An 8,546-nucleotide genomic window follows, 5' to 3' on the forward strand; every position below is an offset into this window, starting at 1 on the left:
CTTTATGAGAATCATCCCTAAAAGAATCATCATAATTTTACTCAAAATCATTACCAACTGTAGGTGGAAGAGAATTGATTGCATCATTTGCTCTTAGCATAGAGGCTATAGTGTGTACCAAATTTAGAGTCATCTTTACATCCTCATTGCCCTGTTCAGCTAAGAGTTGATATGCTGGAACAAGGTAAGTAAATGCCTCAGCATCAAAAGAGACAGAATCTATAAAAGATTGATATTCTTGCTGAAATAGTCTCTCTTTTTCTGCCTCATTGACATCCCTTAACTCACTTGCAATAAGTTCCTCCCATTATTCTTTTGTTCCTAAGTTTCTCTCATGTTCTCTCTCTTTTTGCATCAAGGGCTTCCCTTGGCTTCCCACCCTCACACCCTCACCTTTACCATCTAAGGTGTGGCTCAACTCACTCACTTTTACCATGCTGGAAGAATTAACATGTGGAGGTTCACTTTTTTCCTCTTCTTTTGCCTGAGAGCAACTCAGCCTCTCACTCAAATCACTATCTTCCCTCAGTCCCAGAAGTGATTATACAACTACTAAGTCGTTAACACTTGTCACAATTTTGGAAATATCAAGTTGTGTAGAGACTTTCAATGGATAAGAGACATCTATCGAAATATCAGTTGTGAATGTCAATGGATAATTGTTGTTAAGCTTATCTGTCGAGAGACAATCACTTGTGAATGGATGAGGAATATCCTTCGAAGAGGTAGAAATGAAAGAATTAAAAGTAGAAACTGCAATTGAGTCTGTGGTGACTAATTTGAGATTTTTATACACAGACTTATCAGTAGTTTTAAAAAGAAAGGGCAAATGAGCCAAAAAATCATCAATAAGATGATTCTCACTTGCTTTAGATTTTGGCTCCTCCATGAGTTTCAAAGGTGGTGAATCGGAAATTAATGTGTTTATCATATCCATATCTAGTGAGTTTGTGGGAGAATTTTGTGTGTGGAGTGTTTCAATTGAGAGAGAATTTGGTTGTGACTCCACATTTATTAGAGCTACATCAGCCTGACTTTAAAATGGCGTAGCAACTGTGAATTTTGTGACGTGATTAAGTGAATAAAGTATAATTCTGTGTTGTAATTATAAATTATATAAATAAACAAAGGGTTAAATGGTTTTGTTGGTTAATTGTCTTTATTGTATATTAGTAACTGGGAACGTAAAATGACCCGTTCCAGTTTGATGAGTCAGCTTAGGGGATAAGCTGTGTTGTCGGCCGTCAGGTTGAAGGAACCCGTCTTAAAGAAAGATTAAGGTGTTTAAATGTGAACTATATGTTATTGTATAATATTGGAATGTTTAAGTGAGTATTATATTTCAGTGATGTCTCAGTTGATATAAAAGATGATTGTGAAGCGTAAGTGGAAACGCTCAACGTCGGGCCGTTAGCAAGACGCGTCCCGTTACGCGAATAGTGAATATGAATAAAAAAGGAAAATTTTATGATTAAATGTGTTACAATATGAATCGTGATATGTGACTAAATGTTATTTCCTGATAATGTGCATGATTTTGTGATCTGGATATTTTTAAATGATTTTAAGGGATTTATTTGATTTAAAATAAGGTTTTGAACCTTTATATAATTTTATAAAATTATCTGAATATGGTCAAGACGTAAATTTATTTTGTTATCTTTGAAATAGTCCTAGAGACTTTCTAAAAATGATAGATGAAATTATTTGGTGCTCGGTGTATTTCAAAATAATTTTATCGAGTTATAATTCTATTATGAGCGTAATCTTGTAAAATTCATATAAAATAAACCGTGGGCTTAAAAATTATTTTAAAAATATGTCTTCAAATCTAATTTCGAGATCTATATTCTAAAATTGTTATTCGTAACATTTTCATCTTTTATGAGAGGGTTGTGTATTAATTAAATTCGTTTTGAGTTAAATAAAAAGAAGATTCTAATGTCTTGTTGGCAAAAGACTAAAATGCCCCTGCCATTTTGGCTATAAAAACCCACCCTCTCCCTCTTTCTCTTCTCTCCACCTGGCCATTGTTTCTTTATTTCTTTCTTTTCTCTTTTCCTTCTCTCTCTTCTCTCTCTTTTCTCTCTTTTCTCTCTTTTCTCTCTTCTCCCTCTCGGCTCTCTCTCTCTCCCGAATACACTCTCTCTTCTACATGAAATAGAAAATACTAGCTAGAACTCAAGGATTTCACCATTGATCATCGTCTTTTCTAATTCTCTATCTTATTCCTCTTTGCATGTAAGTTTTAAGCAAGTTTTGTAACACCATCTCTTTGATTATGTCCAAGGAAAACACAATTTCCTGGAACATGTTCACAGGAGAGAATAAAGTGCTAGATTGTGTGATTTTCAAAATGATTTAGTGTATATTTGATGTAGTATATATTGCATGTTAGTTATTTGATGTTTACCTGAGTTTGTGATCAAAATCAAGTTTTTATGGTTAAAAGATTTGAGTACAAGGATAATTGGTGGTTGATTGTGTGTTTAGTTGGATAAAAGTGGATGGATTTATCAAAATCTCTATGCATGTTACTAAAAATCATTCACTACACCATACATGGCCTGTTGTAACGGTTTTTTGAGTGTAACCAGCTAAAGTGTGACCATAGATAGGTTAAAATTATTTTTGGCTATCTATGGTTACACTCTTTTTTATTGTAACCATTGGTGTCATATAGTATAACTATAGAAAATAATGAGGCATCTACGGTTACACAAAAAATGATGTTACCATTGATCTTAAAAAAGGTGTAACCGAAAACCAAAATTTGAGGCGGTCGCATAAAAAACGTAAGGGGGAATTCAAATTATTAAAAACATAAGGGCAGAGGAATAAAATTTATTAAAAGTTAACTTTGTCCTAAAACTAACAAATCCATCTCACACAACCCTCTTACTCTCGAACTCATACTCTCCCCTCTCTCAGTTTTTTCAAGATTCTACTCTCAATATATCCGGTGTTCTTCAATTAGATTCATTGTAATAAGGTCTTCTTGTTTTAAATTAGGGTTTGTCAATCGATTCTCACTAAATCAATTTGGGACTTAAAGCAGGCCATTGGTCTCTATTAATCGGGTCTTCAACTCTGAATCATGTATATGACTTGGTCGATGGCGCTTTCATCTCTCTCTCTCTCTCTCTCTCCCTCTCTCTCTCGTCCATCATTTTTCGAAACGTAGGTAATTTTTTCTCCCGTCTTGCAAATTAAATTTTATTTTAAGGATTCCAATTTAATACTCGATAAATCAATTATTATTATTGTATAATTATTGTTAAGATATAAACTCATTTAATATGTGTTTTGATTACGATTATCTATATTATAGGCCTTCAAATCGATTTAAACTCTCATTTTTATCTCATAATGGTGACCCGTACGTTTCTCAAATTTATAGATGATATTGTGTATAATTGATAATCGATTTTGAGTATATGAAATGCTTTTAATTATTTATACATAATGGTGGTATTCGGGTTTTTAAAACATTGATCGGTGGGAGTCGAATTATTGAAAGGATTTATGCTGGTAAGATATGTGAATGTTATTTTTGTCCTCTGATAGAGTTGACTGTACTCTTACAATGTCAAGAGCGAGCAAAGAGACAGGGAGTAATAATAAAAAATGTTTTGCTTAGAGGGTTTATATTTCCAGTCTTTATTGTTTGGTGTTACACATATATCTCGTGACTTTGTGGTAATGTTGGTCTTAGATTTTCTTAATTCTCGACATTCTAATTGTGTGTTATGCTGCAGCAAGTTGTTCGTTTTTAAAATCTCGGGGTGAATATTTTAGGTGTTTTTTATGTTGGTGTTATCCACGTTGACTTGAGGCAAATATTGGAGTCTCTAACGATACGAGGATTCAAGCTGCTAGACTTTAAAGCTCTGGTACAAGTTGGTAATATCTAGTCATATCATAAGCAAGCGGGAAGAAATTTTTTGTAATTTTTTGCTCAACCCAAGTCCAGCTTCTATTTGAGTATCTAAAGGTAATATTTAATGTATGTTGATGTATGTTCAGAGATTACGGATTGTGAGGTGAACCATCATACTTTTGTAAGGGGTTCACTCTGTTTTTTCTGTTTTGTTTGATTTATTCTCATTTTATTTATGAAATTGTTTTACATAGATTAATCAGTAAGATAAATTGTATGCACTTATACCATTATGATTCTTAATGAGAATAATACAAGGCTGTAGGTTAAGTATTTTATGATAAAAAAAACTTAATATTCTATATTTTAGTATATTTTCTAGCTTGTAGCATTCTTACAAATTTAAAAAGTATTTGGAGGATAATTTTGAGTATACAAATAGGTTAAGGAAAGATAAAAGGAGGGATGGAAGGTGAAGAAACCAGCAGTGTCTGATGTGAGAGTATGGGCTATGAACATTATTAGTTATGTCGGTATTATTATGACTAAAATAAAACTCATGTGCATAATTTATTCAGGTTAATTAAAAAGTTTTATCGTGAAATAAAGGATGAGAAGAGTCGAAACCCTCCCGAGGTTAACAAACAGCTTAATGATGAGAAGCAATCGATGGTAAGCTCTTTAAAAGCCCATTTATCTGCAAGTTGCTTAATGTATAATATCAAATTGTTACTAATTGTGATACTGTGATTTAGTTAGATTATTTTGCCAAATTTATATGAAACTTATTAATCACCATTCACTAATAAGATTTTCTTGGAAAGGTAATACATGTTGTTAGGAATATGTTGTGAACTTGATGACAAATTAAACAAAATACCTTAGTAGATTTAACTTAGTGAATTTTATAGCACTCGATGGATGATCAAATATAGTCCCGACGGATGATTTAATATAGTCCTGAAGGATGACAATTTGACATCCACCGGGTGAGTAGTTTATGTAATAATAAGTTTTGTAGCACATTTTTGCAAACAACTTTGTATAGATTCTGTAGGAGTATATGAGTCATGTTGACTACTAGTGGATATGCTAAATAGGTTGATTAATTGTAAATATAATATGTCTTGTAATTCTGTATAAGTGAAATGAGTCAAGTGACAAATAGCTACCCGACTGATGATCAACAAAGCTACCCGACGGATGATCAACAAAGCTACCCGATGGATGCCAAGCATGTACCCGACAGATGATCAAATTCAAATATCTGTTGACAGTGACAATACAGTCACATGCGTTGAGTGTTTGCAAAAGGAATGTTTCAGCCTGTTAAGCAGGTATTTGAGAACAAAGAAGCATTACCATTTCCATGTAATTATGAAGATATTCAAAGATGTTGGAATAGAGTAGTGAAGCAGCATGAAGTTAGACTAGATATGTTTTTTATTATCTTGTCTTATTGTCATGTAAACTTGGTGATATATAAACCAAGTGTAGCTAGTGGAATAGTCAACTAAGCAAACACATTTCAAAGAGAGATAGAAAAAGCTGTACTTGTCAAGAATTTCTATGTAGTTTGTTTGTTATACTTGTAAGCAGCTGTGAGCTATTCAAGCTTCATAGATTTCACATTCGATATATATATATATATCTGGTGGATACTTTCAAATCCACCAAAAAGTTTTAAAAGATTGTGTTTTTATTACTTTGTGTTTTGAATTTATATAACTACTTCATTCCGCAATCTGCAAACATACACTTATATATTTGTCGAGTTAGAACTGTTTTAAAATCTTGAAAAAGTAGCCAGAATTACATTCAACCCCCCTTCTGTAGTTCTTGTTGTATTGTTAGGGAATAACAATTGGTATCAGAGCAAGCTCTTGAAGTATAAAGAGTGTAAAGATCACAACAAACAGCAAGATGAACAAGAAGGATATTGGAGTCAAAATTCCATTTCTGGATAAAGACAATTATCACCACTGGAAGTGAAGATGCACCTCCATCTTCTTTATCAAGATGAGGCCTATGTGGATTGCGTAGAGAGAGGTCCTCATGTACCAATGAGAGCCGCAACTGGAAATGAACCATTTGTTCCCAAACCCAGGCATGAATGGTCAGATCCTGATATTGAGCAAGTTAGGAAAGATAAGAAGGCCATGAACATTCCGTTCAATGGAGTTGATGGTGATATGTTTGATAACATCATTAACTGCAAGACATCCAAAGAGGTTTGGGGCACAATCCAAATTATTTGTGATGGTATGAGCAAGTAAGGGAGAACAAGATGCAGCTACTGATCCAACAATATGAGCATTTCTACTGTGAAGAAAGTGAGTCTCTCGCTGATATTTTTAATAGATTTAAAAAGCTACTAAATGCTCTGAATTTGCATGGAAGAGTCTATCAAACAAAAGACTCTAACCTCATGTTCCTTAGATCTCTTCCAAAAGAGTGGAAGCCAATGACAGTCTCATTAAGAAATTCTCAGGATTATAAGGAGTTCACCTTAGAGAGACTGTATGGCATCCTAAAAACTTATGAGCTTGAAATAGAGCAAGATGAGAGGATAGAGAAAGGAAGGAAGAAAGGAGGGTCCATAGCATTGCTTGCTGAGTTAAAGAAGGAGAAAGAGATGAAGGTAGAAGCTGTTGAGTCTACATCAAAGGTGTGTGAAAGCAAAGGTAAAGGGCTGGTAGCTGAAAATGAAGATCACTTGAGCCAAGATGACATGGATGATATTGATGAACATCTAGCATTCCTATCCAGAAGATTTTCCAAGCTCAAATTCAAAAAGAATTTTGGAGCAGCCAGGCCAAGTAGAAACATGGTGGATAAATCCAAATTCAAATGTTTCAAATGTGGCTAGGCAGGGCATTTTGCAAGTGAATGTAGAAAGTCTGATTCTAGCAAGAAGAAGTTTGAGCCTGTTGATTATAAACATAAATACTTTGAGTTTCTCAAACAAAAGGAAAGGGATTTCATCACACAGGAGAATGACTGGGCTGCAGATGGTTTAGATAAAGATGAAAAAACAAACTATGTCAATCTAGCCCTGATGACCAAATCTGATAAAACAGAAACAAGTTCTTCAAGTAATCAGGTAATCACCACTAACCTAGCACATTTATCTAAAGCTGAGTGTAATGATGCAATCAATGACATGTCCACATAATTATATTACTTGCGTGTTACACTTAAGTCCCTCACTAAGGAAAATGCTAAAATTAAAGAAAACAATTTGTTTCTAAGTGAGAGGAATAATGTGCTAGAGTCTCAGTTTATTGAATTTGAAAAATTGAGAATTGAGTGTAAGATTGCTAAGGATGAATTAACCGAGTCCTTGAAAAAAGAAGAAATTTTAAAGAAGCAGCTTGAATGAGAACATGAAGTGATTAAGGCATGGAAATCATCCAGAGGTGTCCATGCTCAAATCACTAATGTTCAAGGTATTGAGTCCTTTTGTGATGTAGCCTGAAAGAAGAGTAAGGAGAAGCTGGAATCCAATTTGGTTGAAGGATTGTTTATAGATGTGGACTTGAAGGATGATGAAAATCATACGTCGGATAATCAACAGGATTATTCATCGAGTGACAAAGAGCCATATCTGTCGGCTGTGAGTAAACCTGTGAGCAAAGTTAAGCTTGCCAAGCTGAATGAGAAATATGGATCAGTTTCTAAAAACTTTGTTCCAGGATAATCAAGTCAAGTGAAGAAGGAGAAGAAAGTTAATGTTGGTCATCTTTCCATCAAGCAATTGAATGACAGATTAAAAAAGATTGAGGTTCAAGCAGAATCAAAAAGGAAAAACAACATAAATGGGAAGGTAGGATTAACAAACATGACAATTATGTTTTAATGACTGGTTTCAAAGGTCCAAATCAAATGACTAAGGATGAATCAGAAATTCTCAAGTCAAATGAGATCAACCCTAAAAAATTGAAGAAGAAAGCTAACAAGGCAGGACCCAAGGAAACTTGGGTACCAAAATCAACTTGATTTGATTTTGATGTGTGCAGGGAAACAGAAAGAATCTTTGGTATCTGGATAGTGGTTGCTCAAGGCACATGACTGGAGTATCTACCCTGCTCATTGAGTTCAAGGAAAGAGCTGGCCCAAGTATTACTTTTGGAGATGACAGCAAGGGTTATACTGTGGGATATGGTTTGATTTGAAAAGACAATATCATCATTGAAGATGTTGCCCCTAGTGGATGGTCTCAAGCATAATTTGTTGAGTATCAGCCAGCTTTGTGATAAGGGCAACTCAGTAACCTTCAATTCAGAAGCCTGTGTTGTGACAAACATAAAGAGCAACAAAGTGGTTCTCACTGGAGTGAGAAAAGGGAATGTGTACCTAGCTGACTTCAACTCATCAAATATAGAATCTGTTACTTGTCTTCTCAGTAAAGCAAGTCAAGATGAAAGTTGGCTATGGCACAAGAAGTTGTCCCATCTAAACTTCAAGACTATGAATGAGCTAGTCAAGAAAGAACTTGTTAGAGGTATTCTTCAAGTGGAGTTTACTAAGGATGGATTATGGATTGTCTGCCAGAAAAGAAAGCAGATCAAAGCATCATTCAGAAAGAAGCTTGATTCAATAATTGAAGAACCTTTGCAATTGCTACACGTGGATTTGTTTGGACCAGTCAATGTGTTGTCCATCT

Source organism: Apium graveolens, chromosome 3 (genome assembly GCF_009905375.1).
Source record: "Apium graveolens cultivar Ventura chromosome 3, ASM990537v1, whole genome shotgun sequence".
Classification (NCBI taxonomy): Eukaryota; Viridiplantae; Streptophyta; class Magnoliopsida; order Apiales; family Apiaceae; genus Apium; species Apium graveolens.